The 24,374-nt window shown below is 42.8% G+C and overlaps 1 protein-coding gene across 1 annotated transcript in view; it reads right to left on the reverse strand.

The window, feature by feature from the left end:
- LOC137235148 (glutamate receptor ionotropic, kainate 1-like) overlaps positions 1-24,374 on the reverse strand; it is a 2,828,327-nt gene that overhangs the window by 1,364,000 nt on the left and 1,439,953 nt on the right. The window lies entirely within an intron of this gene.

The following is a 24,374-nucleotide window of genomic DNA, read 5'->3' on the forward strand; positions in this document are numbered from 1 at the left end:
ATTATGGAGGGAACACTTCTCTGTTCTCCTAAATGGACGCAGCGACTCACCGCGCAGAGATGTCGAACCCGATCCCGCAATCGATGGAATATATGTCCCCCGCCCGATTATGACGAAGTTAGAATAGAAATAACCAGATTGAAAAACAAAAAGGCCGTGGGCGGATTGTTTGCGGAGGTATTCAAGTAAGGGCGGCGAGGAGTTGGTATGGCGCATGCAGCAGCTTCTTTGGAAAATATGGGCGGATGGGTGCATGCCCGACGATTGGAATCTAAGTGTTCTTTGCTCAGTCCACAAGAAGGGGGATACCGCAACATGCACCAGATATCGGGGAATCAGCCTTCTTAATATCGCATATAAGGTCCTTTCAAGTGTATTATGCGAAAGATTGAAGCCCACCGTGAACCGGCTGATTGGACCTTATCAGTCCGGCTTCAGCCCTGGTAAATCTACCATCGACCAGATTTTCACAATGCGCCAAATCTTGGAAGAAACCCGCGAAAAGAGAATAGACACACATCACCTCTTCGTCGATTTTAAAGCCGCCTTCGACAGCATGAAAAGGAGCTGCCTATATGCCGCTATGTCTGAATTTGGTTTCCCCGCAAAATTTATACGGCTGTGGAAAATGACGTTGAGCAACGCCATCAGCTCAGTCAGAATTGCGAAGGACCTCTCGGAGCCGTTCGAAACTTAACGAGGTTTCAGACAGGGTGACCCCCTATTGTGCGATTTCTTTAATTTGATGCTGGAAAAATTATACTAGCTGCAGAACTTAACCGCACTGGAACAATATTCTATAAAAGCGTGCAATTACTGGCATATGCTGATGACATTGATATCATCTGCCTAAACGCCCGCGCTGTTAGTTCTGCTTACTCCAAACTGGAAACAGAAGCGGTAAGGATAGGTTTGATGGTGAATGAGGACAAAACGAAGTACCTGCTGTCATCGAGGAAAGAGTCAGCGCATACGCGCCTTGGCAACCACGCTACCGTTGGCAGCCATAATTTCGAAATATTAACAGACTTCGTTTATTTGGGAACCAGCATCAACACTAGCAACAACATCAGCACTGAAATCCAGCGAAGAATCAATCTTGCCAATAAAAGCTTTGGACTATGTAGGCAATTGAAAAGTAAAGACCTCTCTCGGCGAACTAAAATCATACTCTACAAGTTACTTATCACAGCATATGAAGCGGCTTGGGGAGTGTTCGAGTGAAAAGTTCCTCGAAAAATGTATGGACCTCTACGCGTTGGCGATGGCGAGTACCGAAGAAGATTTAAAGATGAGCTGTACGAACTATACGCAGACATCCACATAGTCCAGGGAATTAAAACGCAGCGGCTGCGCTGGCCAAGCCATGTTATGCGAAAGAAAGATGATGCTCCGGCCAAGAAAGTGTTTCTATCGGAACCCGCCTATGGAAGCAGAGGTAGAGGGCGGCCCTCACTCCGTTGGAAGGACCAGGTGGAAAACGATTTAAACTCCCTTGGTGTGATCAATTGGTGCCGGTTGGCGGAGCGAAGAAGCGACTGGCGCGCCTTTTTGGACGACCGTTTAGACGGTTAAGCGCCAATTAAATAAGTATGTAAGTACTAGAATAAATTATAATTTAGATTTTATGGATAGGCTTACAATATATATATATATATATATATATATATATATATATTTATATATATCTGTTTATACCAGTATCATGTAACCGTTTATTTTCTTTTTGTACTACTACTTATAACTATCTTTCCTTTTCCACTATAAAATACTTCAAATCTTATTGTACTAATAATTTCGATCAATAAATGAAATACGAACTCTAGCTTTTAAGAATGTTTTGGCTAATTTGTTGTTATACTTCTCTGCAGCCTTACTCAAGGTGAAGTTTCGACGCAGTAACTCCTGACCAATATTAAAACTAACGGTGAATATGTAAAAACACGAATAAGCTTAAACGCCGATGTGTAGCGTAAAATTATTATTCCCTTTATTAAAGAAATGCATTTCTATTTATACAACAATTCTTAACCTACACATACATAATTACATTAATGGTTACATACTAAAAAGTACATGATTTCATAATCATAATTGATTGTCAGAATATTATTTTAGTGACCTACATATTGTCAATATGATCCGCACATAAGTTGGTTGGTGTGACTAATTGATATATTGGACGGTTTCGCAAATGCAAATGAACTCAAGTGGTTATCTGGGTCAGTAAAATATGAACGTTTGTGTGTATGTATATTTGTATCATTAAAACCATTCGAAATGAGGTGTATTCCAAGCAACACTACAACGGGTCACAAACGCAAGTTGTAACGTTTTGAACTAGTTTCGCAAGCTTTTTGTATATTTTTACGAACCAAGTCCCTTACAAGACCCAAACCGTCATGCCTTTTTTCTTGAGTTTCAACTTTCCCTTCGCTCATCATATTTATATTTCTTAGAAACTTGTAGTCGTTACCATGGGTGATGATATGTTGCTCGAATAATACGAAATAAGGGGATTGACAAATTATCTGATGTATTGAATTTCTAAATTCGCGGGCGAAAGTATTGCTCGGAGAAGCTTCTCAAAGATTGAGAATCAATCGTCCTCCTCCTATTGCCTTTGGTCTCGACCTTAACGTATTTGAAGGAGATCGATTTCCACCGTGATTGGTTACATTCAGTGAATTAGTGTTATCAGTTCTTGAATGCGTTGCAGTGCCAGTATTGGAATTGGAGTTCCTCGGAATTGCACCTTGAGCACCTTGAAATACTGCATTCACAATACCGGGAGCTAAATCTTGTTCATTAAAACTTCTAAACGATTGGGTATCAATTAATCCTCGACATAATGGATATGAGTAGTTATGTGTTAGCCAGATCGTTAGACACGATCGGTGAAAACGGTGCAAACATGGCGTGAAGACAAAACTAAAGTTTGTAGTCTCCTCGTTACAAATCGCATAAATATTCCCAGGTGTAGGGTGGTTGTCTAAATTCTCATTATTGTGTCGTACAGACATTTTAAGTGTACAGAAATTTTAAAATACCCAAATAGGCGATTATAAAAAAAAAACAAAAAAAGTATGTAAGTTTGTATGTAAAGGATTATAAAGAATAAAAATAGGTCCTGTAAGTTAATGAGTCGTAAGTTGAATGAGCCGGTATACAAATTCTTCTAACGCACACTTAAAGATAAAAAGTAGATGGTGCAAAATTTTGTGTTATCTCTCTTACTATTTCACATTCAAGCATGGCTACTTACACGCTTTTAATGATGCGAAAAGGGTAAGCGAGAACTCCTACATATATTTCAGGAATAACATCTGGGAAGGTATTCTATCTAAAACTAAGTAAACCTTGTTCCAATATCGCTAATACCAGAAATTACATTAGGATAGAATTCACTAACTTTTCTGAGTTGGTTAGATGGACGACCAATCGCATCAAAACTAATTCCGTCACTCGTCAAAACTAGCATAGAAAAAAAAAATATTGGAAGCTCCAAAAGTAATATTCTAAATATTACGTTTCGAGGCCACACGTGTTGGATCTTTGCTAATTGCTTTTATTGGCAAACACTGAACTTATCCAAAGCCGACCATATGTTTACAAAAGTATAACAGGTTGAGACATTTTGAATCCAAAACCAATTCACTGGTAGATTGTAAAAAATATATATTACTTCAACTCTACTCCAAATGAAAATCAATTGGAATCCAAACCCCAAAAAGAAATTTTTCGTCTGTTTTAGAGATTGCGGTTAGGGAAACAAGATTCGCATTTTAGCTAATTCCAACGCTCTCCAAAACTTGACACTGATAAACAGAAATTTATTGCTCGGGTACCCACGAAATCTAGGGCCCCACCTTGGGGGCTATTTATTGTTATAAATACCTAACTACTGCTTGATTCAGTCTTCAACTGACACTAGCATCTATATATAACGACAACATTTCATGCACTTCGCGGAACTAAACCGCCTAAAGACAAAGTGTCTAAATCCAAGAAACAAAAATTACACAGCCTAGTTTCGTTATTTACTCTATTAACTAGCATGGTATAAACGCACGGACTTCTTACAGCAGAGAAGTGGAAAACCTGAGGTGAAGGTTGTAACACACAACAAAAAAGGGACTATGCCGAAGGAAAGGTGTGCATCAAAAAAAAAAATATGTATACATCAGCGTGTGGAGGAGATAGGTGTCATTACTCCTCTGAATGTATTCTCAATCCCTACCCTAACTTGTATTGAGAATTACTGGCAACTCTCCCATATCCAACCAAAATAATAAACTCACGACTACAATATAGGCTTACAAGACGTACCAATACGCTTCCCAAAGCAGTCGGTTCTATGTACCGTAGCGACTCGGGAGTTTTCTCGACCAAGGACTGTCATTTCAGTGTAACCCCATTTAATTTGTTGTGTCCCTCTCACAAATTGTCATCCTCCCAACAGCTCCTCGCAGCGGGACTGCGCCATATTCTCCTGCTCCGGGAATGTGTCGAAACCAATACCGGGTCCGTCTCCTGACCCCGGTCCTGAGAAATGGGTTTGGTGCGTCTGCCGGAAAAGAATCTTTTTAGGACGGTCATACTCTTGTCAGTGTGTCACGTGCAAGGGATGTTTGCATAGGACAGGTTGTTCTGGGCTAGATACCAAAACCAGATATCCTCGTAACTTTTATAAAGTTCTGCTGCTCAGCAAGCCCCAACAAGTACCCGCTGCTGCTCGTGCTCTACGGCGCCACCAGATCATACGGCCGCTCCCACTCACAATTACAATCTCCGTAATAGAGTGGGTAGCAAAGTCGAGCATCAGCCCCCGACTCCGTTTTCTGCCCCCTCTTTTCCGCAGCAATCGTGTAGGTCAGGGAAACAGACTCTTAGTCCCTACCACCTTTTGCACCGTTTGCCAGCACAGAATATATATGTTTTCGACATCCGGCCAATGCAGCTCCTGCCTTGGAGGGTGCCACTTTCCTAGATGTTCTGGTCTCTCCGACGGAAACCCCCCGGCGGGCTTCATTGGGCCGCAAAACCAAATACACCGGGTACCCCAATGCTTACCGAAGGACTTCTGGTACCAGGGCCACAACAGCAGTTGCGTCCTAACTTTTCACAACCCAGGCGTAGTGACCCGTCACTTACTCCTAGACTGACGACGTCTCCCCCGCTGCGCTTTAGAATTCTGCAGTTAAACTGTAATGGATTAACTGGCAAGATCGGTAAGATAGTGGATTTCATGAAGCGGCACAACATCCGCATTGCTGCGATTCAAGAGACTAAACTCACAGCAAGATCTGCTCTGCAGATCTGTTCTGGGTATAATGTCCACAGAAAAGATTGCGAGAGCGGAAATGGAGGCGGTCTCGCGTTTATCATACACCGATCAGAGCAATATCATATATTTGATCCTGACATCGGCCGCAGGGAAAATGTCCTAGAACGTCACGGCTTATATGTCCGGTCACGCGATGCCAAGCAAGAAATCATCAACATCTACATCCCTCCTGCCACTTGCCGCCCCAGTGGATACCGTCCTAATATTAGCGTCTTACTTACTGGTGATAATCGCATTATCTTCGGCGATTTCAATGCCCATCACGATATTTGGCATTCAAACTTGCAGGCAGACAGTAGGGGTGAGATATTGGCGTATCAAATAGAAGAACGACGTTCTGCACAATAAACGGAGACGCCCACACTCTTATAATAGGAAGTAGTCACAGCTCGCCAAATATATCAATCGTGAGCGCAGGACTCGTATCAACTGGCAGCCGATGGTAACATTGGCATCCGACCACCTGCCTATATTTATTTCGCTCGAGCGTACCGCCGACTGCATCGTCACCGAAAAACGCACTTTCATAAACTTTAAAAAAGGAAAGTCGGATGAATAAAAATCCTTTACAGACAGCCGCTTTTCTGCCCTCCCTATCCCGACTGATCCTCGGCAAGGGGAGCGTGCTTTCGTCAACGTAATTGAATCCGCCTCGGCTCGCTTTATTCCCGCCGAAAGAATTCCCTAAATTCGGCCTCACTTTTCGGCGGAGGCCGCAAATTTAGCGAGAGAACGTGACCTTATAAGACAGCTCAACCCCGGCGACCCCCAAATAAGGGATATAAACCAACGCATCAGATTGCTTGTGGATGAACACAAGAGGGTGAAATGGGAGGAGCATCTAAGTCGTTGTAACCTCTCTGCCGGTGTGGATAACCTCTGGTCCACCAGTACCCAGATAAAATACGGTTTAAGTCAAAACCCTCACCATATAACAGTACTTGTTGCGCTAGATCTATCAAAAGCTTTTGATACGGTCAACCATGGCACGTTACTGCAAGACGTGGAAGGGTCTACCCTTCCCCATGTCTTAAAAGGTGGACCGCAAATTATCTGGGTGGTCGGCAGGCCTCGGGACTGAAAGCGAGGAGTTCTTCGCGAAGATTGGCAGTAGGCGTGTCAACCCAAAACCCGAATGTAACAAAATGGCGCCCAACGTGGGGCTCGAACCCACTACCCTGAGATTAAGATTATCATGCTCTACCGACTGAGCTAGCCGAGTTCATACATAGCTGAGCAATTTTGTCAGATCTTATACACTACCTTGGGTGCACAGGTAGCCCGTTTGGCCTTTATTAGAGCAGACGAAAGTCTCGTGAACCATAGTAGATGGGTGAGAGCTGTTTAGGCATCTTATTTTGACGTAGGAGTGCAGACTAAATGTGTCTTCAGCAACATAAATTGAGTTTCTATGTTCATCGGTAGCTAGTCTAGGCAGATAGTTGATCAGACTATAGTATCGATGTTGAGATTTTTAAATGGACGCTTATTTCATAATAGGACAATCGACGAACGACGTTAGGTGGACAGACGTCACATCCGGAAATCAAGCCACTTAATCATAAAACAATTTCACATATATTTTACCCATATACCGTATCATACAGCCCTAATACAGGTACTATTAAAATCACACATTTTCGATTTTGAAATCACTACGTATATTTAAACTTCATAACCATTTGCAATTAAACCTTTAAACAACGTATCGCTCCGCAATGACGAAGCCTCAAAAAACAAAAGAAGGACTCCGTAGCGATGGTTCCGTAGAGAAGAAGCAGAATGAGGTCCCGTCGGAACAGGGCGCTCAGCGACCCAACTCCGCAAACGAGGATGGAACAGGGGCGCTCGAAGAGAGCGACGATAAATGTCAAGTAGGTATATCGAGTCCGAAATCTGTGCAGTTAGGTGCAGTGGGCGAAGAGCTACTGCGGAAATTTGAACTCATGTTCGTCAAACATCAATTGGATGTGAGTCAGTCAACGACGGATGCAATCAAAGAGGTCGCTAAAACGTTACGCAAAGATATGAACGGTCTAGCAGACAGGTTATCCAGCCTGGAAAGGGGGGATACAGGCACTCGCACTCCCACAGGGAATGCGACGGCCGACTCGAGTAGGATTTCTGAGAGCATTGGTCAGGGAGAAGATGAGAGAAGCTCGATGAGGCCCGAAACCGAGAGGAATGCGACTAAGATTATTCGAGATTGGAACCTCAAGTTTGATGGTGGGCCAAAGTCGATTTATGTGAACGGTTTTTGTTTCGAATCGAAACGCTTCGAAGAAAATATAACGTTTCTCCACAAGACCTGTATGCAAGTTTTCACTTGCTCTTGGATGGTCCGGCTCGCGAATGGTACTGGTTGTACCTGGAGGAAAATTCTGAAGGCACGGTAGGAGATTACCAATCGTTTCGATAGGCTATCATGGAACATTTCCGGAAAGCGGACTGCGACGAGGAGATCCGTCAAGCCATCAACGATCGCAGGCAGGATTTCAATGAGAAGTTTGAGGAATTCTACGCGGCCGTAAGGGGGATGGAGCAGACGCTGACAACCAGAATGCCAGTGTGAAGCCTGGTGAATCTGATCAGAAGGAATCTCAAACCCAGAATGAAAAACCTTATTTTCGGATGTAAGATAGTGATGCTGGAGAAGCTGCGGTCGGAATGCCGTCGAGCCGAGAAACATCTCTCGGAATTGGAGCAAAAAACCTTCCGCAGGAAAACCGTGGAGGAGTTGGAAACCGACCCTATGGAAGAAGGACCTGAAATAGTGGAAGCATTGTATCGACCGATAAAAGATAAATTCTCTCGGCAGAACCAGCAAAAGGACGCGGAGTTCAAAAAGCCGGTCGTCGAAGAGAATGGTACGAGCACCTCTAGCTGTGATGGAAAGCTCCATCGGATGGTCTGATTCAAATGCAATATGCCCGGCATGCAATGCTCATGGTACGAAGAACACAAACAGGAAAACCGGGAGACGGGTGGGAAGACCGGGGAGCCCTACCAGCGTCGTGTAACCCTGGAGACGTAAAATGCAAGATTTTCAGCGGTGCTGGCGTGTCGAAGTCTGCGCCAAGATGGACTCCTATACTTGAGGAGAGAAAACGTCGATATGAGGCCACCAGGAAACGCATTTTCGTACGTGACGATAGTTCGGGTGAAAATACACCCCCAAACAGCATATACTAGGACTTGGAAAAAAATTTAAAAAATTAGGAAGTTGGGGAAAGAGCGAAGAAGGGAAGGAAATGCTACCGCTGAGACGGTAATACGCGATACGATTGACAAGCGTCCATATATATATGTAGAGATAGAAGGAATTCCGGTACAGGGTTTGCTGGACAGCAGGGCTTCGATAAGTTGTCTTGGATCAGGCTCGAACGCCTGGGCAGCCCGATTAAACGACAAAGTGCAATCCTTGAATGCGGAGGACGGAAGACCTCAGGCAGTTGTGGGAAAATGTGACGCTCTAATTACCTGGCGTGGTAAAACAGTAGAAATGGTGTTATATCTGGTTCCAAGTCTCCGTCAGGAACTATACCTGGGGATTGATTTTTGGGATGCGTTTGGCGTCTCCCCGACAATAGTCTCGGAGATAGATGTGACAGACGCCAACCAAATCGAGCTTACAGAGGCGGAGGTTCGGAAGCTGGAGCGGGTTGAAAAGCTGTTCCCATCTTTCGCAGATCTCGGTCTGGGCAGAACACACGTTATGGAGCATATCATAGAAGTTTTCGACGATACGGTGCTGGTAAAGCAGATGCATTACCCAATTATGTCGGTGAAACAGAAATACGCCTATGATAAAATCGATCGAATGTTGCAGCTCGATGTTATCGAGGAGAGCAATAGCTTTTGGAGTTCGCCCATCGTACTTGTCGAGAAGCCGGGGAAGTAAGGCCTGTTTGTAGACATGCGAAAATTGAATGAGCGTATAAAAAAGAATGCATACCCGACGCAACATGTAGAAGGAATCTTGTCACGACTGCGAGAAACATTTTTCATTTCCGGAATTGACTCGAAGGATGCCTTTTGGTAAATCCCTCTAGAGAGGTCATCCCGGGAAAAAACCGCTTTCACAGTCCCTGGCAGGCCGCTGTACTAGTTTAAGGTTATGCCTTTCGGTCTGTTTAACGCCAGCCAGAGACTGTGTAGACTGATGGATAAGGTCATCCATCCCCTCTCGGTTGCGAGAGCATGTATTTGTCTACATAAATGACTTGCTCATCTGCTCGCCCGATTTTAATACCCACCTGGAACACTTGGCAGAGGTTGCGGAGTGTCTTGCAAATGCGGGGTTGACGATAAATTTGGAAAAGTTTAAATTCTGTCAGAAGGAGCTGAAGTATCTAGGTTTCATTGTAGGACAGGTCCAATTAAAGACGGAGCCGGCCAAGATCCAGTCAATGATCGACTTTCCTGTACCGACTACCATCAAGCAGCTCCGGCGCTTAATTGGTACGTGTGGCTGGAACAGGCGGTTCATACCTAAGTTTGCCACAACCGCTGCGCCGATGACAGACTGCCTCCGGAAGGCGAGAGCTTTCGCGATGACAGCCGAGGCCCTTGGAGACCTGAAGCAAGCACTGATGTTCTGGTTAACCCAGACTTCAGCAAACCTTTCTTCATTCAGTGCGATGCCTCAACTCAAGGCATCGGAGGCGTGCTGTTACAGAAGGACGAAGAGGGAAATGAGAGGCCCATCGCCTTCATGTCCAAGAAGCTGAATTCCGCGCAACGGAATTAAACTTTTACCGAGTTGGAGTGTCTTGCGACAGTGGTTAGCGTGCAGAAATTTCGCGCATATGTGGAAGGCCTCCCATTCACGATTCTCACAGACCATATGAGCCTCAAGTGGCTAATGGGGCAGAAAGATCTCGCAGGCCGTCTCGCCAGATGGAGCTTGAAGCTACAATCGTTTGTTTTTCGGATAGAGCACCGCAAGGGTGTGCAAAATGTGGTTCCCGACGCGCTTAGCCGCATGCATATGGAGGAGATCGTGGAGAACACGGTACACAATATACTGGACTTTAATTCGCCAGAATTTTCGAGGGCAGAGTATGATTCTCTGAAGCAAAACATCCAGGATAACGCTGACCGGTTACCGGACATGAGAGTAGCGGACGGAGTAGTGTATAAAAGGGTACTGCCTAGGGGAACCGAGGAGGCAGAGGAATCCCTATGGAAAATTTGGGTCCCGGAAGGCCTCAGACAAGCCCTTCTTATGCGGATGCACCCCGACAGAACGGCAAGTCACGAAGGGATTACAAAGACCCTTTATAGGCTGAGAACATGGTATTTTTGGCCAGACATGGTTGGAGATGTTAGAAATTTCGTCTCCAAATGTGAGCTTTGTAAGTGTTCGAAGTCACCGAACGTGACGTCACGGCCACCGATATTGGATCGTTTTCAAACGTAGAGAGCATTCCAAATACTATAGTTGATTTCTGCGGGCCGTATCCACGTTCGGGTTTCGGAAATGCGTATGTGCTCGTGGTATTAGACCATCTCAATAAGTTCGTCTTTCTCAAGTCAATGAGACACCCTACGGCGCAGGAGGTGATTAAATACTTAGAGGCTGATATATTCCACGTATTCGTCGTTCCGGAATTTATACATTTGAATAACGGCAGACAATTCATCTCAGAGTGTTTCGCGAGCTTTCTGCAAGGCTATGGTGTCAAACACATCAAAACTGCACCTTATGCCCCGCAGGCCAATGCCTCAGAACGCGTGACGTGGTCATTTGTTGCCATTATCCGGACATACATATCAAGCAAAGTGCCTTCGCACTGCGAAGCGCCACACAAGAGACAATTGGAGTGGAGCCGTATAAAGCTGTCTTCGGACAAACCACGATCCAGCATGGGAATGCCTATGAGGTGCTGCGCAGAATAAATTCAGTGGGCGAAGCCAGCGTGGAGGTGCTGTCCGGATCTGACCGACTTTCGCTGATAAGGAATAGGCTGATTCAAGGACTGGAGGAGGTGCGCAGGAAGGAAGAGCGAGCGTAAAACACCAGATCGTGTCCTATCAGATACCGGGTAGGTCAAACAGTTTACCGGAGGAATTTTAAGCTGAGTAGCGCTGCGGAAGGTTATAACGCAAAGCTTGCTGCCAAGTACCTCAAGTTAGTGATTCTCGTGGTGCGAGGCAATTCGCTGTATGATTTCGGGGATGCACAAGGCCGTTCGGTGGGTTTGTATCATGTGAAGGATCTCCGCACATAATAGGAACACTGACCCAAGCGGACGAATTAGACCGGCTTTTCGAGCGTTTCATCATCGCAAACGCCTCTAAACCGCTCGCCCTGTTGCGGTCACCCTGTTTATTTCAACGACCTTTCTGCTAACACTGGCTGCAAACATGTTAAAGCTAATGCAACAACCTTGAACTGCATATTGATAACGCAGTCAACTCAGCTGTTTTTGACATTTTTGCAGATAAGGTAGTAGCTGCCATGAACTTCGCAAAAATTCTGTCCTTTTTCTGGTGGTTACTCAAGGAGTTGGACGTGATCAAAAATCAATTAACAAAATAATAAAAAAAGCAACAAAAGTCAATTTGAAAATTTCATCGTGCGCTCTAAATAAGAAGCCACTTTGATATGCCAGCACGGCGGGCAAAATTAAGCTATTAAAGCAGATTGGCACCAAAAAGTGTGGGCTCAGCCGGCAGCGAATTGTAAAGCTGCAATTGTTTTTGGACACAGCATATTCAGTGCACTGGACACCTAACCAATCCATTACTAAAAAAGCGCACCTTTGGATAGATAAATCGCCAGCAGGCAAGTCACTACCCATTACCCACGGCAGAAAGGAGAAGTGTCAGATTGCTAGCAGAAATACCAGGTGAGTGTGTCATGAAGTTTTTTTACATGGAAACCATCACAGATCGGCATGGAGCTGCGTAGATCTTTGCAACAGCTTTTACTCCAGCAGCATCCCAACATGTTGGAGTGCATAAATAGTTGCAAGGTCACCGCAAACAGCTTGCAAGTCGCCAATATATTGAACATTCATCGTACATTATAAAATTTTAGCTGCACTTTAGAGTGCGCATACCTTGTGTTTCCCTCTCCTCTACAAAGAGAGAATTTTCAATAATAGTTTGACTAAATTCATCATATTGTAGGGACACACGTAGTTTTAGCGCTCACCGGAGCAAGACGTCTTGTAGGAGGTAGGAGGTAGGCTGCCAAAACCCAGACGTGGATTGCACGCTCAGTAGTCAGCGGTTTCTCAAACCGCTTCTCCTTCGCCGCGTTGGGCAACTTTGATAATCTTAATCGTCGGGCCAAACTGGGCCAAGAAGATGAGACTAGGCGACACGTTTGAGTAGCTTCGAATCTTGCATAATTTTTTTTCCATGTTGGTGTGAATATAAACATGTGAATTAATCTGTCAATATATTTATAATGAATTGCTAATCAACTTAGGTTGGTGGTCTTTGATTTCGGATGTGATGTGGTTAGACGGACGGACAGGGAGGGAAAGGACGGATGACATGAGGGGGTAGACAATTGTAGGTTAAACATCGGGGTCGGCAACCATAAGGCCACTGCCGACCATGGAAGGGAGGGAGTGAGAGGGCTGGCCAAATAACTCATTCGGCAGCTGCAAACTTCGGAGGAGTTATGGTAAGTTGCAAACGGGAGTTCTGAATCGAATGGGTGAGAAACAAAGGGGGGTACGAATTTTTTTGTATGGTGCGGTCATGCGGCGGTGCCACCAGAACCCACGGTCCGGCGAGCTAGCTCGCGCGTAGGCAAGCGTACCCCGTGGTAGACCGGGCATGGATAGTTAAGGGGCGAAAGGCAAGGAGTTCTTCGTGAAGAAAGGCAGTAGGCGTGTCAACCCAAAACCCGTACGTAACAAACTTCTACATTACAAAGCTACCTTCGCCGCCAGAAGGAGTTACTATCGTTTCCTAACGCCGATGACTGCACAATAATGGTCACAGGCCCGGCCCACAGATCGATGAGCTTTGCAACAAAATAAACGGTTACCTCCCTGATCTCTCCAGTTTTTTCACCTCGCGAAACCTGACATTATCACCGACTAAATCATCGGCGACCTTATCTACAACATGGACGTCCCAAATGTCGACCATTTTGAACATCCACGTCAGTGGCTCTACGCTACCGACTGTTCTACACCCCAAAATCTTGGGTGTGACGTTCGATCAGGATCTACATTTTGGTGAGCATGCAGCCGGAATTGTACCCAAATTCCAGAGCCGTAATAAAATCCTCAAATCTCTTGCTAGCAGTACTTGGGGAAAAGATAAAGAAACGTTCATTACTACTTAAAAAGCAATTGGCCATCCGATTGCTTGCTACGCGTCCCCGATATGGTCGCCATGCCAAAAGACTACTCACTGTAAGAAGCTACAGGCCTGCCAAAATACTGCCCTCATAACCGCCATGGGTTGTCTTCTTATGTCCCCATAATACCATCTACATAATGAGGCGAGAATACTCCCCATCAGGAAGAGAAATGAAATGCTAACCAAACAGTTTCTGTTGAATACATAGAAACCTGGGAATCCCAACAGACATCTGGTGGATGAGCCACACCGCCCAGGGGCTTAAGAAGTCATCTCCGTAAGCATTATGAGGAAATACGGCACCTGAGAACACAGCCGTATGAAGCCAAAAACCACAAGCAGGTCTTCAGTGAACTCCACGAACAGGCGACGTCTATGTCGGGAATTGCCTGGTGAATCCTGTACTCAAAGAACATTACCCTAAACTTGCAGAAGGGAACGCACACTCCCTAGGGAAACGCGATTCACTCTAGCTCAACTTCGATCTGGATACTGTAACAGGTTAAACACTTACCTATCCAGAATCAACCCCGATATACAAAATGTATGCCCTGCTTGCAATGTGTCCCCACATGACACCAATAATCTCTTCAATTGTAATGTGGAACCAACTCCTCTAACACTTCTCTCAGTATGGTCCACCTCTGTTGAAACAGCAGCGTTTTCAGTATTAAACAATTCCTTTAACGTCTTTCAGAAAACGTTTATAGGCGGTGGTGGCAAAAGATTATAAACAATTAGATTCTGAATCAATTTGTAAATGTTTACAACAAAAACTAAATAAACAATTTGTCAATGTATTTCAACCTGAACATTTCTTCAAGCTATTTAAAAAAAAAAACAAGTAAGGAAGTCTAAGTTCGTGTGAAACCAAACATTACATACCCAGCTGTACACTTGAAATGCTCTTGTTGTTTGTTTTGTGTGCTTAATAGTGTTACAAGGCTGCGCAATAATACATATGGGGTATTCCATCCCATTTCGACCAATTTTGAACCCGACCCCTTTAGAATTGGCTGAAAGTTTTTCTTCATTTTCTAGCTTACGAAAGACGTTTTTCAAATTTTTTCATCCACCTCAAAAAAAGTTATGAATTTTTAAAAAAACACCGTTACAAAATGCTATAACTTTTTCAAAAATTGACCGTTTGGGATTTTTTTCTTTTAAATATGTTTTTAAAAAAACATCGTTTTTTTTCAAAATATTTAAAACTTATTTTGAGTCGCCCATTTTTTAAATTTGAAGTGTTTCCTTTTTATTGTTATAAATCCATTTGGGAAATGAAATGCCATTGATATAAAGCTCTTTTTTGCAAAGATATAGCTTATTTTATTCGTCCACGACCTTTCTAAAAATATTTTATATAAAAGTGGTCGTGGTCCTTAACCGATTTCGTTTATTTTTTTTTTCTTCTTCTTCTTCTTATAGTAGGTAAATGTAACCTCTCTGGCGAATTTTGTTACGATAGGTTTAACGATTTTTGGTTTATGATTAATAATATTTGTTAAATTGATTTTATCACAAGTGGGCGGTGCCAGGCCCTTTTTAAAATTTTTTTTCAAAGAGTCTCAATATCAGTCCACACGTCAAATTTCTACATTCTAAATGTATTATTTACTAAATAATCAGGTTTTTGTGTTTTCCAAAATGTTATGTATATAAAAAGTGGGCGTGGTTATCATCCGATTTCGCTCATTTTTAATACCAATCTATTCTGGGTCCAGATAAGCTCGTGTACAAAATTTGGTGAAGATACCTCAATATTTACTCAAGTTATCGTGGTATCGGACAGACGGACGGACGGACGGACATGGCTCAAACAAATGTTCTTTCCATACTGATGATTTTGATAGATGGAAGACTATATCTATTTTGATTCATTTATACCTGTACAACCAACCGTTACCCAATCAAAGTTAATATAATCTGTGTGCAAAGCACTCTGAGTATACAAATTTTGAAAGGGTCGTAGATGAAAATAATAAGCTATATCTTAGCTGAAAAGAGCTTTATATCAATAGAATTTTACTTTCTAAATTGAATTATAACATTAAATTGGAAAAATTCAAATTTTTAAAAATGGGTGTGGCACCGGCCCTTTTATGACTAAGAAATTTTCTATGTTTCGGGAGCCATAACTCGAAGAAAAATTAACATATCGTAATGAAATTGTGTACACATATTTTCCTCCTTCCGTGCTCCGATGCGCACGAGTGTACGCAAGGCAAATTTTTTTTCCTCCGCAGGTTTCGGAGATATCGCTAACGCATCTCAAAAAACCCAAGAACGCAGCAATTTGGAAACACTAAAAGTACTTTTCCTATAACTACAAACGTTGAAATTGATTGTAGCGAAATTCATTTTTTTGTAGTTTTTATAGTTACTCCGAAAATATAATACATTGTGAGGAAATCAAGGAATTTAAGTAAATTTGTGGTTTTTCTTTTTAAAATACGTTTTAAATCGTTTGTAATTTTTCAAACGAAAAAAAATTTTTTTTGTTCCACAGGTTTCGGAGATATCGCTAACGCATCTCAAAAAGACCAAGAATGCAGCAATTTGGAAGCACTAAAAGTACTTTTCCTGTAACTACAAACGATGGAATTGATTGTAGTGAAATTCATTTTTTTGTAGTTTTTACAGTTACCCCGAAAATATAATACATTGTGCGGAAGCCAACCAATTTACGTTTTTTTCTTTTTGAAATAGGTTTTAAATCGTTTGTAGGTTTTCATACGAAAAACAATTTTTTTTGCTCCACAGATTTCGGAGATATCGCTAACGCATCTCAAAAAAACCAAGAACGCAGAAATTTGGATGCACTAAAAGTATTTTTCCTATAACTACAAACGATGAAATTGATTGTAGTGAAATTCATTTTTTTGTAGTTTTTATAGTTACTCCAAAAATATAATACATTGTGCGGAAACCAAGCAATTTAAGTATATTTAGTTTTTTCTTTTGGAATACGTTCTAAATCGTTTGTAGTTTTTCATACGAAAAAATTTTTTTTTGCTCCACAGGTTTTGAAGATATCGCTAACGCATCTCAAAAAAAACAAGAACGCAGCAATTTGGAAGCACTAAAAGTACTTTTCCTATAACTACAAACGTTGAAATTGATTGCAGTGAAATTCAATTTTTTATACTTTTATATTAAGTCGCCTTCATGTTTTTCCCCTCATTTCCATACGAATTTTTGACCCTCGGAAAAGTCTTTTTCGGTAACTTCACGTCTTTTTCGGTAAACACGTGATACTTAGAGCATAGTTCAGATTTGGGAGACATTACAATGCAAGTGAAAAAAAAATCCGCCAGGTGGCGTATGCAACGAGATATAAAGAAAATTAATTTTAAAATGGAAATTTTGCGATCGACTTTTAACTAAATTTTCGGTGATCCAGAGACTTGAAACTTAGCCATAGTTTGCGAGTCGATGGCACTACAATTCATGGAAAACAAAATGCCCCCAGGTGGCAGACGAGATAAACGAAAATCCCTGAAAAATGCCTGAAAAAACGCAGGGAAGCTTGCGATCGATTTTTAAGTAACTTCCCGATGAGCTAGAGACTTGAAACTTGAGCCGTAAGTCAGAACCCGGTGACAATGCAATATTTGAGCAAGAAAAATTCGCTAGGTGTCGCATGGATCAAGATAATAAGAAAATTAATTTTGATTTTGGAATCTTTCAATCCATTTTTAACTAACTTTCCGGTGACCTAGAGACTTGAAACTTGGCACACAGTTCAAGGCTTGGTGACAATACAATCTAAAGAAACCAAATTCCGCTAGGTGGTGCGCTAAGTGAGATAACTACAAATCCTTGAAAAACGAGGGGAATCTTGCAATCGATTTTTTAGTAACTTCCCGGTGAGCTGGAGATATATAACTTGAGCCGTGAGTCGGAACTCGGTGACAATGCAATATTTTATCAAAAAAAATGTCGCTAGGTGGTGCATAGATCGAGATATTAAGAAAATTAATTTTGGTTTGGGAATTTTTCAATCCATTTTTAACTAACTTCCCGGTTACCTAGAGACTTGAAACTTGGTACTTTGTTAGAGACCTGGTGACAGTACAACTTATAGAAAACAAAGTTCCGCTAGGCGACGCGCTAGTCAAGATAACCGCAAATCCTTTAAAAACGGGGGGAATCTTGCGATCGATTTTCAAGTAACTTCCCGGTGAGCTAGAGACCTGAAACTGGGGCCGTGAGTCAGAACCCGGTGGCAATGAAATATTTGATCAAAAAAAATTCGCTAGGTGGCGCATGGACCGAGATTTTAAGAGAAATCATTTTGATTTGGAAATTTTTCAATCCATTTTTAACTAACTTCCCGGTGACCTAGAGACTTGAAACTTGGCACTTAGTTAGAGGCCTAGTGACAATACAACTCATAGAAAACAAATTCACAGACGCGCTAGTCAAGATAACCGCAAATCCTTTAAAAACGGGGGGGAATCTTGCGATCGATTTTCAAGTAACTTCCCGGTGAGCTAGAGACCTGAAACTGGGGCCGTGAGTCAGAACCGTGTGACTATGCAAGATTTGATCAAAAAAAATTCGCTAGGTGGGGCATGGATCGAGATATTAAGAGAATTAATTTTTATTTGGGAATCTTTCAATCCATTTTAAACTAACTTCCCGGATACCTAGAGACTTGAAACTTGGCACTTAGTTAGAAACCTGGTGACAGTACAACTTATAGAAAAAAAAGTTCCGTTAGGCGACGCGCTAGTCAAGATAACCGCAAATCCTTTAAAAACGGGGGGAATCTTGCGATCGATTTTCAAGTAACTTCCCGGTGAGCTAGAGACCTGAAACTGGGGCCGTGAGTCAGAACCCGGTGGCAATGAAATATTTGATCAAAAAAAATTCGCTAGGTGGCGCATGGACCGAGATTTTAAGAGAATTCATTTTAATTTGGAAATTTTTCAATCCATTTTTAACTAACTTCCCGGTTACCTAGAGACTTGAAACTTGGCACTTAGTTAGAGGCCTAGTGACAATACAACTCATAGAAAATAAATTCATTCATTCATTCATTCATTCATTCATTCACAATTTAATCTTATATATATGGGATATATGTACAAGTAGATATAGGAAAAGTTAAGACATTTTTGTGCCAATTCAGCATAGTGACAAATGTCAATTATAGCAAATATAAAAAATACAGTGGGGTGGACTGTTAAATAAAGTGATTAAATTATAAATAGTTGTTTAATTTAATTATAGTATATAAAGAGATTTAGCTAAAATTCCAACAAAGCCATGGGTAAATGAAAGGAAAAGCAATTACCAGAAAAATTATGATGTGTTTGTTATTAAAAACAGTTTATGTTACTGGCTGAAGAAAAACTTCGATTTCATTGTGTGCGAGGCCTAAGAGGAAGGAATTAACACTTTCTGTAAATTGCCGAAGATTCCGTAAATTACGTATTTCGGTGGGAAGTAGATTAAAGAATTTTCGTGAAACAATTGTGAAAAACTTGCTTGAATATTTGGTTTTGGTCGAAGGTACAACGACTCTAGTTTGTGAGTTTGTCCTCAGGTTATATGTTTCCGACCTCATACTTTGCAGGTAGCCACATCTAATGAAACAAATTTTTAAAACTTTGAAATAATACAGGTCCTTGACTGGAAGAATCCCTAGACTTCTAAAAAGTTCTCTCGATGGATGCAGCCGATTAGCATTAGATATTTTTCGAACAGCATTGAACAATTGTGGTGTTTCGCAAACTCGGCAACGGAGTGGAGGCACCACAATTGCGTTTAGGTTAGATTTAAATGAAAGGAAAAGAAAGGCGAGAGATATTTCTCGTTATAATGATGATTTTATTTGAAGTGAAAATTAAAATTAGTACAATAATTTACCTTTTGTAATAAAATGTGGCGGGGCTCCTCGGACGTCTGGTTGTAGTTCGCTCAACGATCGCTGGAAAAGTAGACGGTTGCCTTGTCGAGGACAACCGTTGAACCGCGGAAAAAGTCTCCGGTTTTAAGGGGAAGCTTCCCCACATAGTTGTACCGGCATGCATGTATATGTGTACGGACAACATAACCCTACCTATGTACACATATACATGCAGGTGGGCGAACTAGGCGTCGATAATATGGTGCTATTAGGGTGGCGCAAATTAATGAGAATTTAGGCGTCGGGCCTAAACATGCCGGCCCCCTTGCGATACGCAACAGCCCAGACTCCGCCCGAGCGTCCCCGACCACGATTTGTCTTAAAACTAGATTCTAAAATTAAATGGTGCGCGTCGGATGGCGCGACGGCATCCTCCTTGCCTTCGCCGTGACCTAGAGCTAGGACGATAGAAAAAAAATTTATGGAAACCGTAACATATATTTCTTGCCATTTATATAAACTTCATTTATTTCGAGAAAAGTACAATTTACATGTATAAGCTTATCATCAGCTAACTAACTTTAAATAGCAATTGAGGTATATTAGATCGGGTGGGTCTCCGATAGTACCCACCCGAAGATCGTGCTTTGCGCGAGCAGCGATCCGAAGGATGGTGGCAATGTGCCCGACGTCATGATTTCGGCGTAGACGTCGCCGCCTAGAACGAGGCGAATTGGGGCGGACGCATAAAGGTGGGGGTCCGCAAGACGGATGTGCTCGTAAGGAGCCGCGACGCTGGGGTCGACGTTGTAAGTTGGACTGACGCGCCTGAACTCCTGGACGCAGACTGCGTGAGTCGTCACCGTCTTACTCTGCCCATGTTTGCCTCTAAAACGAATAAAACAGCCTGTTTCGCCGTCGGCGTTGGTTGCCGGCAGTGCTAACTCTCGCGCCAGCCTGCGGTCGATCGTTGTGCGGGGGGAACATGCGTCTATGAGTGCACGAATGAGGTGCAGACGCCCTCCGGCTTCCACCTTCACGATCGCAGTTGGCGCCAGAACAGTCATGGGCCGAAGAGTTGGGCCGGCTGAGGCGCGGGCCGGAATGACCCCGTTCCGGAAGGAACTGTGTTGGGGTAGCTGGCGCGGCCGAGTGGCCAGTCTACCGTCTCGATGGTCTTCCTTCACGTGTCGTATCTCGTGTAGCTGGCGCGGCCGAGGGGCCAGTCTACGATCGCGCGTTGGTCGATGTGCTTGCGTGCGTTGTTGCGTAGGTGGGCGGAACGGCCGTGATTCCGCTCCACTTTTTCCTCGTCGCTCGTGTGCTAATAGGGGTCGGAACGGCCGTGGGTCCGATCCCCTAGTGTCGGAATTTACTATATGGGAGCCCGCTCCACTCCCGGATGGCAGTTGTGGTTCTTCTGCAAAGGCCGACTCGGACGCGTGGAGAGACAGCGCCTCATCCATCATCCCGTCGTCCACCTCTTCCATCGTAGGCATCCGCTCATATCCTTCTCCCTCTTCTTCCATGACTATCTGGTACCAGCTCTTCGGTGGCTCTGGCTCGGACGACAATTCCTCCATGGAAAGGTGCAGCGTGGTATGATGATTGCTACCACATCTTCGGCACCTTCCTTTGCTAGTGCAGTCTTTGGCACGATGTACCATTGAAAGGCAGTTTTGGCAGTACTTGGCCTTTATAATTTCGCGCAGTCGTTGCAGCGGCGACTTCGCGCGGTAGATCGGGCATGACCTGATTGGGTGTTTCGCGTCGCATAAGTGGCACGGCTTTGGGTAACGAGCGGCCTGGCGCTCAGTCCTCCTTCTTAGCGAAGCGTAACGAGTCATTCTATTGAGAGTATGGAAGAAAATAAAGGAAACTCGTTGAGTTGTTATGACTGTGTCACGCTTTCGGTGGCGAGTAAGCCCCAATTCTATTATCGGCGCTTTTGAAATTTCGCGCGTGAGTAGGGTGAAAACATGTCTAAAGGCCTACGAGAATATATTCATCTCGCGTACGTTACGTGCGTTGCTTCTTTCCCCGCACGTTATGTGCCTGGTTCATTAGTGCCTTATTCTGTTTAATTTTGTGTCATCCGGTAGCGCTTCAGCTAGTCAGGCATACTAGTGCTGCAGAAAAATTTACATTTAAGTTGCTTGGTACTCACATTTTGGTACCGAACCGGGTAGAGAGTGTTTAATGTGGGATCTTTCGAGTAGTTGTTATTTGTGTTGTTGGTGCTAAAAACCGACAAATTTCCTGCCCGCCACAAAAAAAAAGTGTTTGGACGGCAAAATTGTTTGCTATATAAAGAACAAATATAAAATCTTCGTTTTGGACGAGGTGAAAAATTTTTCGAATGAGCCATTCTTTTGTATTTCCCTTCGATTATTTGTTCAGCTTTTCCCAATTACGCTTGTAGTCCTGAGTTATTGATGGTCTTTACTAAAAAGCACGGTTCCAGAAGGGTAGTTGGCTCCGATACCGATTTGCCAGAAACGGGTTTTTGGGTACCCGTTTTCATCTTTTTATGCATCCCTAATATAGTGTACATTTAACACGGCATATATACGTACATAAGTTGGTATAGTATATGGGCAGTCAGTGCACGGACTTTAGCACTTCATTGATAGATGGGTAAATTTTTGACCCGTTTTAATTTCCTACTCCTACTGAAGACTGCTATAATTAGGTAAATGTATTGATTTTTCGAGTACACCCAAACAAAGTTCCAAGGTGACAACAACCCAACTACCCAATTTTGCGAGCCTTTCTGTGAAGAAAAAACTCAATTTTAACAAAGGAATCATAAGTTCTTTGTTTTCAAAAAGATGTTTCTTCTGGTTATGATAAGCTGATTGGTATATCTGCAATTATTTTTATTGCGAAATTTTATTTGCAACTCCTCGTCCCGGAAAGATAAGAAATAACTAATAAGAAGAAGGAAAAGAGGTAAGAAGAAAGTAGTTTGCTTCACGAGAACTCACAGACCATAGTACATATAATATATGCATGTTCGCAAAATAAATGTAGGCTTGCGCTACTTTCATCGGTTTGTGTGCACAATTCTGAACGAAAATAGAGTTTAAAAGTAAGATAACATGTCGGTCGTTTTATGGCAGTATTTTTGGCCCATGGGAAATATCCACCACTACCAATATTTTCATTACTTAAAGTCCGCGCACTGGTATAAGCATATCAGCGGCAAAAGCAGACACAACGAAAAAAAATACTCGCGAACATGGATACACACCTATGTATATAACGTAAATTCCACAGAATTGAAGCAAACGGTAGATTGCTTCATTCTTTTCATTTTTACGCGTGGTTGAAGAATGGTGCAGCGGTAAGTATGGTAAATGCATGAATTAATTTTATTAATGATAGATGTTTCTTTTATTTAATGTAATTAATTAACTTTCTATATATTTCTAGGTGGCTGGTTGTATAGTCCAGGAGACGGTATGGTCAGATTTCGTTCTGGTTTTAGATATACCGGCATCGCAAAAGGGGTGCTCCAACTGCGGCGTCGGCCGCGCCGTCAGTTGTCACCTCTTTTGCGCTGCCCATTTATGCAGTTGTGTTAATGGATTTTCTTTTTTTTTTTTCTTTGCAGGTTTGGGTTCCAGAAAATTCATCACGGCCGCATTTTAGACGCATTATTTCCTGTTTTCCAAATATTGGAATTTATGCCTTATGGTTTTCAAATGCCTTCGCTATTGTTAGAAATTTGAGAGGGCAGCGGCACTATACCCGAGCCATACTGGGCACTTCTTTCTTGCCCGAATGCAAAGTTTGGCATAGCCCATTATCGTGGAGCTGGATACCACTGATTTTTTTTTTCGTTTTTTTTTTTTTGTCAACGCTTTTTTTTGATCAGCTATACATATTTTGGCGGCCACCGTGGTGTGATGGTAGCGTGCTCCGCCTATCACACCGTATGCCCTGGGTTCAACTCCCGGGCAAAGCAACATCAAAATTTTAGAAATAAGATTTTTCAATTAGAAGAAAATTTTTCTAAGCGGGGCCGCCCCTCGGCAGTGTTTGGCAAGCGCTCCGATTGTATTTCTGCCATGAAAAGCTCTCAGTGAAAACTCATCTGCCTTGCAGATGCCGTTCGGAGTCGGCATAAAACATGTAGGTCCCGTCCGGCCAATTTGTAGGGAAAAATCAAGAGGAGCACGACGCAAATTGGAAGAGAAGCTCGGCCTTAGATCTCTTCGGAGGTTATCGCGCCTTACATTTATTTTATTTTTATACATTATTTTAAGCAGAGCACCTTTAACGAATAATTATTTCGCAAAGTGTAAAGGCTTTACAACTCGTCCATTGCTTTGAAAATAGATGTGCGAAAAAAAAGTGGTTGCACATTAGCGGGATTGTGTATATAATTTGCTAAGGGATGCTCACTGGAAGAGGTAAAGTCACCATCATTATGTTGAGAAAGTGCTGTCAGGAATACATTAAGCTAATAACCCAATTGTGACTAAAACAGACCAGACATTTGTAGTTCGAAGTCTTGATTAGGTAAAAGAACATTTTGGGAACGGCGTTACCCCGCCCTATATACAAGTAAAATTTTGTGGTGACGCAGCGAATCGTCGCAGCGCTACATAGGCATCTACGCACAATGAAATGGGTGCAATGGCACACCTGATGGGAGGACAACGTGATAATGAACCATATCGCACAAGTCGACCGGGTAGTATATTGTTGACATCAAGATCTGCTTGTCTACGATGTTGCGGAAATATTATTTCATCCCTAGTCAAAAGTATAAAACGAAGTTAATTTGGTTTAGACGTCCCGCTTATGATGATACGCTGTACCGAGATTTGT

This window comes from Eurosta solidaginis, chromosome X (assembly GCF_040869045.1).
Source record: "Eurosta solidaginis isolate ZX-2024a chromosome X, ASM4086904v1, whole genome shotgun sequence".
In the NCBI taxonomy this organism is placed as follows: Eukaryota; Metazoa; Arthropoda; class Insecta; order Diptera; family Tephritidae; genus Eurosta; species Eurosta solidaginis.